This window comes from Schistocerca serialis, chromosome 2 (assembly GCF_023864345.2).
Source record: "Schistocerca serialis cubense isolate TAMUIC-IGC-003099 chromosome 2, iqSchSeri2.2, whole genome shotgun sequence".
Classification (NCBI taxonomy): domain Eukaryota; kingdom Metazoa; phylum Arthropoda; class Insecta; order Orthoptera; family Acrididae; genus Schistocerca; species Schistocerca serialis.
The window spans coordinates 744,958,778-744,967,570 of NC_064639.1; positions in this window are offsets into that span (position 1 = coordinate 744,958,778).

Sequence of the window (8,793 nt, forward strand, 5' to 3'; positions counted from 1 at the left end):
ATCTTGCTCACCAGATGATAGAGTTTTGTCAAGGCTGGCTCTCCCAAGGCTATCAGTAGTTCTAATGGGGTGTTGTCTACTGCCAGGGTCTTGTTTCGACTTAGGTCTTTCAGTGCTCAGTCAAACTCTTCACGCAGTATCATATCTCCCATTTCATCTTCACCTACGTCCTCTTCCATTCCCATAATATTGCACTCACATACATCGCCCTTGTATAGACCCTCTATATACTCCATCCACCTTGTTGCTTTCCCTTCTTTGCTTGGAACTAATTTTCCAACAAAGCTCTTGATATTCATACAGGTGGTTCTCTTTTTGGCAAAGTCCTCTTTAATTTTTATGTAGGCAGTATTTATCTTCCCCCGGGTGATATATGCTTCTACAGCCTTACATTTGTCCTCTAGCCATTCCTCCTTAGCCAATTTGCACTTCTTGTCGATCTCATTTTTAGACGTTTGTATTCGTTTTCCGCCTGCTTCCGTTACTGCATTTTTACATTTTCTCCTTTCATCAATAAAGTGCAGAGTCTGTTCTGTTACCCAAGGATCTCTACTGGCCCTCGTCTTTTTACCTACTTGATCCTCTGCTGCCTTCACTTTTTCATCTCTCAAAACTATCCTTTCTTCTTCTACTGTACTTCTTTGCCCTGTTCTTGTCATTGGTTTCCTAATCGCTCTTCGAACTCTCTACAAACCATGGTTCTTTAAGATTATCTAGGTCCCATCTCCTTTAATTCCCACTTTTTTGCAGTTTCTTCAGTTTTAATCTACAGTTCATAACCCATAGATTGCAGTCAGACTCCACTTCTGCCCCTGGATATGTCTTACAATTTACAACCTTGTTCCTAAATGTCTGTCTTGATATTTTTATGCAGTGAAAATGAGGTCGAAATAGGATGAAATCTTTATCAACATGTACCACAGTCGTAGGAATGGTATTTTACGTACTGAAAATGAGGTCTAAATAGGATGAAATTTTAATCAACATGTGACACTGGCATGGATACACTGGAGTATCCTTTTGGTAGCATTCGATCAAAATTTTCGCCGTGTATTCCCTTTCCGTCAGTGTACTCCCATCACATGGGAGCATAATGATATTGAAGAAACACAGAGACGAAGTACTTATGTCTTTTAAACATGGACCTCTAAGTTGCGAGTCAATTATCACAACTGCCATACCCTTATAGCTTCGGTAAAGCTCTTCAGTCCTTGAATGCCCATTCCAGAATGATAAATCAGTGTTATCAATCGTGATTACTGATTTCTCCTGTGAAAGTTTCTCTCCACAGGTGAAAACACATTATTCGTTTTACGTACAGTTGCCGACTTATAAGCCTGCAACAGTTTATTGTTTCCGGTAAAGCAAACATCCAGCAGCTTTACTGAAGGTGATAGCCCAAACATCGTATTACTTAGGTCCATCACCGTGATACATCACCAATTATCTTTCTCCACATATCAGTCTTCAGAGTACATTCTTCGATAACTAAAGTGTTTTCTAAACTTGAACAAACGTTTTCCTTCACAACACAACAACAACATTTTAAACCTGTATTTGAGTAAAGAGTCATCCTTACAAGAATGTTATTGTATAAGACGCTATTTTTTAACTATGAAGACGCTATTTATTAACTATTGAATGCTACTTACATCCATTAAAGCTCTCTTCGTAAGTAACATAATATTTGGTCTTTTTTAAGAACACTGAGAGTAACAAGGCTAAGTTTTCAACTCCTGAAGCTGATGTACATCATCGACCTTTTAAGCTGCCTCGGCAAGGACCGCTTATGCGCTGTGATTACAACGACCGGCAATCGGTCAAAATGATCTCAGTTATCATGTATTATCACGCCCAGACTCTATTAGATCTTGGAGAAATCGTAATTGTTTATTCACATTTAGAGCCAGTGTAACGACCAAGCATTCCGTGTTCTCTTGGCAGGATGGGCAAAGGATAACATTAGTGTTCCGAGATAATACATAGACATGTTTCACTTTTCCTTGTATAATGGGCTCTATCTTCATTTTCTTAGATATCGATGGCTGTTTCCACAGAAAGATGTACTATTCCTATGGTACTGATAGTTACAGGTTGCTTTCCAAAATGCTTGCTTTCGAATGCCAAAAGGTGAGAATCCTGGCACTGTCTCTCGAACGTCGTTTGATAGTGTTTATTTCGTAAAAAAGGAAATTCTGTTGCGCTTGTTCAGAAGGCAATGTAAACTGGTCATGAAACTAAATTTCATAACGTGGTTATAGAATTTTTGTGATTTTGGTTGCGTTCCTCATTTGTTTAAGTCATTTACCTCGTGGCTACATTTAAGTCTACGTAAATCTGAATTATAATTAGTAATACAGATTTTACCAATCAGCACACATTTCTAGTGGCAACTTGTTCTCCTTCAAAGCATATTGTTTCCTAGTAGCGCGATCACAGTCTTATTGTAACTGCACTACAGAAAGACGAAAATGCGCATCGGCGTCATGTTTCTGAAGATGATTGAAACCTTTTGATTAATACCAATGGTTTCGGACTTCATATTTCGTGTGGAATCTACAAACTCTGTAGAGGCTACGATCGGTCGGAGAAGGTCAACAACAGATGTTTGCTGCTCTGCTGTGCAGGTCCCTGATGGGGAAAGAGCTGCGAACGGCGGAGCTAATAGAAGAAGTTGGGTGACATGTTTGCTTAGCTCTCGGAATCAGACAGCGCAGCTCTCATCTATTTTCGCAATTTCAGTCGAGCAAACAAGCCAACTCCACCGATCAACAAACATTGTGTTGATAGCGAACGTCAATACAGAGCGCCATCTAGAAAATCCCCGAGGAAAACGCTGCAGTCCACATATCTCTTCTTGTAGGAGAAGATGAAATAGATACGTGTATTAACTATAATCCAATAACATGGTTCCACGTTTAAGGAAACTACATTCATACCCAAGATACTATCTTTCGAGAAATTTGGCTCCATCACATAAATTGTGCGTGGAATGATAGAATCCCCAAATATTTTTTAACTCGTTAGTGATATTGAATCAGTGTTTTTCTCGAATAACAGTGAGCCAAGGGGCATTTATTCTTTATTATTATTAACACTGGTCGATTTTTATTTACGGAGATAATGAGGTTTCTTAAAAATGAAAGGCTATCCTTCACAACAGCTTTCGACGTCTCTAAATTTTTCACAGCGAATCTTAATTTCAAAACTTCCTGGCAGATTAGAACTCTGTGCCGGACCGAGACTCGAACTCGGGGACCTTTGCCTTTCGCAGGCAAGTGCTCTACCGACTGAGCTACCCAAGTACGATCCACACCCTTCCTCACTGCTTTACTTCCGGATGTAAAGCTGTGAGGACTGGTACCCCAGGTGATACCGGATAACGTGCATTTTCCGAGAGCAAAAACGAATTCTGTAACGTGGATATGTGACCAAGCCGTCCACTACTTGTGTGGTGACGGTAACGATTTTTTGCACTACTTGAAAGAACGACACTGTGCTATCGTACGGGACCCCATGTACCAGCACTACTTCTCAGATTTTCTCCCAAGTGCGTTCCATTAACGAAAACAGAATACTATCACGGACCGCCCTGAGAAGGTCTCTCTAGTTTTTCCTCCTGCATGGTAGCCGAAGAGGACTCACTTTCATTTACATTCCCCTCGCTATTATGGGGTATGCCACAACACGAGCTTTTGCGACACATTGGTGATGGTAAAACAAAGAAATTAGAAAATTAATATAAGTAAATAAGTAAAATTATATTCTTTCCTCCTTTCCCTCGATTCACTTTGCTTCTTTTGGACACTGTGGCCTCCACCCTTCTTAGTTGTGACGGGGAGAACGGGACATCTTGGCCAGGCCTCGTGGCTGCGACCCCTGCCCACTTTGTCCCCACCCCTGCCCACCTTTGTCCCCGACCCTCCATTAAAATAAATGGTAAAGCAGTTGCTCGCGAAAGGCAAAGATCCATACAGTTTTAATCTTCCAAGAAGTTTCATATCAGCGCATACTGTGCTGCAAAGTGAACATTTCATTATGTGAAATCAAACATATATTGACGAAGATTCAAATTACTGCTAGCCAAGACGATGTCTTCGACATGTAAGAATTCTCTCTGATTTACGGAGAGATCCACCTGTCTCGTCAGTCAGTTGGCCAGCAAAATGGAGTTATGAGGATTACCTGTCAGTTCATTCTAATTCCGTTAGTTGGTTTCCTGTGTTATAAATACACAAATGAGCCAAATCATTCTGAGTACCTGCTTTATTTCCTTGGAACGCAATATGGCAGCGGTTCTGCATGGTATGGATTCTACAGGTCCTTGGTATGTTTCCGGAGACACATGATACCAGGTATCTAGGGACATGTTATGCAGCTCCCATAATTTGTGGTCCGATGGTTTGTAGGCGCTGAGTTGTCAGCCAGTTGCGCCTCAGATCAGTTCCGTCTTGTGCAGATAAAGCGAATTTTGTGGCCAAGACGTCATCGCAAATTCCCTCTCGTGCTCTTGGTGTTGTGACACGGACAGTTATCCTGTTGGAAGGCGTCATTGCCGACGGACAAGACATCAGTCATGAAGGTGGTCCGTAATAATCTTCACGTAGTCCATTGCTGTCAACTCCCACGGAAGTCCAAGCGAATGTTCCCCGTGGCGTAATACTGCTCCCACCGTCCTGCGCGCGGTGAATCTTTTGAGAAGCCACTGGATAAGGCTATCCAGACAATGTCGCTGGGTCTGCAGCGAAGACGCATGTTCAACAACGGGCGCTGAGCTATGTGCTTCGAAACACGCCTCTGCTAACATTGTACTCTGTCGTCAGACATGCCACAGATCGTGCTTTACAGAGCTTGTTCTCTGGTGAACCGTGGACGTCCAACACCTTGCCCCCACTCCTGGTTTTACCGTTCTTCAACCACTTTCCATCAGTGCTCACGCGAATAGCCGATCACCTTCGCTTTTTACGAGATGGTCGTTCCCAGGTGCAGCATCATTACTATCTTGCTTCATCGTTAAAGTTTATCTTCCGTGTCCTACCACTGAAGCAGCTAAAGTTGCAGCGATCAGCATATGAGTGTAGAAGGAGAACCTGGAGAGGGAATGGCAAGAGATAACTCACAATTATCAATCTGTATACAACACAGTGGCTCTCGATGTAGTTGGCACACTAAGGCATTTTATATGGGTTATGTAAATACATAAGACACAGCTAAGACTCCCGCTTAACAATTTACATGACTGTGGTGTTGTACATAGCGCCCAAATAGAAGATTTCCGTCTCGCTCGAAAACATCAAACACTCCATGCTGCTGAAGATCAGTTCTCTTGTGGCGGGCGTCAAGAATATTACTCGACAAAGATAACCATACACCTGACTGTAGCAGGAGCTAAGTTTGTCTCATGGGTAGGTGCGGCCGCCATCAGGTTGAAAGTAGCGCCCCTTTTATGTCTCATAAGGGAGAGGCCTCAGACACGGCCAACCGATTCGGCTCAAATTTGGCAGGTCGCTTGTATACAACCTAAAACGAAGGAACTGCCGCTTCTGTGCCCACATGGTAAACGCTTCTCACCGACAGCGCCGATAGCGCAACGGCCAAGGTGCCGACGGCAATGTCGGTGCGGTCACTGTCGACCATCCAGGCTTGGGAATGTGCACCATACGAGTTTTCGAACTCCCGGCGGAAGACGTTATCGCGGCCTTCCGCCCCTATGGCACTGTACATGGCCACACTGCCGAACGCTGGGCACAATTCCAATCGTACCCCGACAGATCACCATCGATCTCCATCGTCACGTGCAATCTTACCTGCAAATTAACGGGTGCCGCGCGGTTGTCATTTACAACGGCCAACCCAAGACCTGTTCCGGGTGCGCAAAGAAGTGCACCTCAGATCTGAGTGTCTTCAGCGACGAATCACCCAGTTGCCAGCCGCTACCGTGGCACCTCCGGCTCCGACGACGGTTTTACCGATCACCTACGCGTCGGCGCTCTCTTCTCCTCCCACCGGCCGCCGCCCGTCGGACCATGTACCGGTGACCCTTCCAGCTGCTACGGATACCGCCGGGGCAGCCACGTCGCGCTCACAGCCTGACGCTACTTCGGCGCCACCACCAACAGCGACGAACTCGGATCCCCACCCACCCGATCATATGGACGCACCTTCAATTGACGTTCCCGCGACGGCCTTCCTCCCAGAGGCCGCGACTTCCTTCCGCCTTCCGACACAGAGGGACGAACCCGCAAACAACGTTCGCGTAAGAGGCACAAGAGGAGGCACCGTACGGTTTCGCAGCGAGACGGATCACCTTCCCCTGATGCTCCAGAGGCCGCCGGACCCGACGAGGCCTCGGAGAACCTGCACGACGATACGAATGACGACAACATGACGCCGACTGCGGCTGTGTCGATGTCTACTCTACTGCCTCTCCCAGAGGCTCCTGAACCAATGGACTCCACCGTTGCGACTGCCGCCGAGACGTCCTCCGCCCCTACGACCGCAGTGGAACGTACGTCCATCACAACGACAACGCCTTCAATGGCGTGGAGTGAGGATGTCGATGGAGACCCGGACCATACTGTGGGGCAGAGTTACCCCAGACGGAAGCCTCGTTACGCGGCTGATAACGCCGTCAGGTGGCGTACGGCACGACTCGCCGTTGCCCGACCCTCTTCATCCTCCGCTGGTGGGGTTCCCCTCCACGGCGGGGTACGGCTCCAAACCTACCGAGTAGCGACGGTCAACACTAACACCATTAGCTCACCCGTGAAACTTCAACTACTGCGAGAGATGATATAGGTGTCGGACGTCGACATCGCACTACTACAGGAAGTACACTTGGCCACACTTCCAAACGTCACGGGAAATAACACTTATCCTTCTCCTGGTGACCAGAGACGCGGCGTAGCCATCTACGGCCGAGAAGACATTTCAGTGGCCGATATCACATACCTTCCATCTTCCAGAGGCATGGCCGTCACCATCATGGGGACACGTATTGTCAACATTTACGCTCCGTCAGGCTCCACCTGCAGACGCGACAGGGCACTCTTCTATTCAGAAGAAATCGCCCCTTTGTTTCTTGGACGCTGCGACCATTACTTGCTTGGGGGTGATTTTAATTGTGTCTTGCACCCTAAAGATCAAGTGCCCCACTACAACACCTGTCAAGAACTGCGTCTTGTCGTCCGAGATCTGTTGCTGCGCGACACTTGGGAAGTTCGACACGCCGACGTGTCTGGACATACTTACCAGACGATTCACTCCGCGAGGCGCCTTCATAGGATTTACGTCTCTCGGGAACTCACATCTGCAGTCCAAGGTGCAGAACTTTGGCCCCTGGCCTTTTCGGACCACTGTGCCTACATCTGCAACATTCTCCTCCCCCAGCAAGTGGTCTGGCGTAGTCGTGCACCGTGGAAGCTAAACACCTCCCATCTTCATGATCCCGAATGTCTTCAACGTGTTACCGAAACATAGGCCACCTGTGAACGTCGCTTACCTAAGTACTGCATGACTTGGACCTGGTGGCTGGAATGTGCCAAACCTGCCATTAGACGTACTTTGATTCAATATGGCAAGGAAGTTGCTGCGTGGCGCCGGCACACTACCGACTATTTCTACGCCGTTCTCCGCGACCTGGAAGCCCAGCCGCCCACCCCCGACACCCAGAGGGAACGCAGCAGAATTAAGGCACAAATTGTAACGTTGACATGCCGTAGACTGCAGGGGGTTATGATGCGAACCCGACGTCAAGATTCGGCGGAACAGGAACATCCCACCATGCATCATATTGCCTCCGATAGGAAATATCGACGACAACGACTCATCACCGATATCAACACTTGTCGCACCCAGCACGTCACTCGACAGACCGAAATCGTGAGTCCCTTTGTCAACCACTACCGCACAATGTACCAGGAGGAGACGACCAACAACCACGATGAGGAGTCTGTGTTACCACACGTAACTCTCGACCTCGCCAGCGACGAAGCGGACGAGCTCATGGAGACAATTACGCGTGACGAAGTCCACGATGCAATCAACAAAAGTGCTCTGAATAAGTTACCTGGTGTCGACAGATTGCCGATAGAATTTTATTGCACTTTCCTAACACTAATGGCGTCACGGTGGACGACGATGTTTCATGAACTGATGACGATGGGGAAAGCCATACCGCCGTCCTTTGTCACGGGAATTATTATACCCATCCACAAACCGACACCGGGTGTGACGACAGCACATTACCGTCCCCTGACTCTGCTTAATGCAGACTATAAATTTTTTACACTCCTACTGGCGACGCGATGCCGCAAGGTCCTGCCCAGCATTCTATACCCGGAACAGACAACTCCGGGTGGTTCAGTTAATATACAAACGGCCGCAGGAGAATGTCGCGATTTAATTGCACTGGAAGCGGCGTGCAGACTCCGAGCCGCGGTGGTTGCCATTGATTTTGACAGCGCATTCGACAAGGTGCGGCAACTTTTTCTGTTCTCAGTGATGAACCGCATGGGTTTTCCACCAGCCTTTATCGATGTCATCCGGCGCCTGTACGGCACCGCCGAATCGCTGATTCGAGTTAATGGCCATTTGGCGGGACCAGTGGCGATCCGGCGTTCCGTAAGGCAAGGCTGTCCACTTTCGACCCTACTGATGCCATAAGCCTGGATCCACATCGGGAGTCTGACGAGCTACCTTCCTGGTCTCACTTTGCGACAGCTTACCTTATTAACCCTCCTATCCCTATCAACTCATATAAGGAAAAATACAAACGAAAATAAGAACATCCGC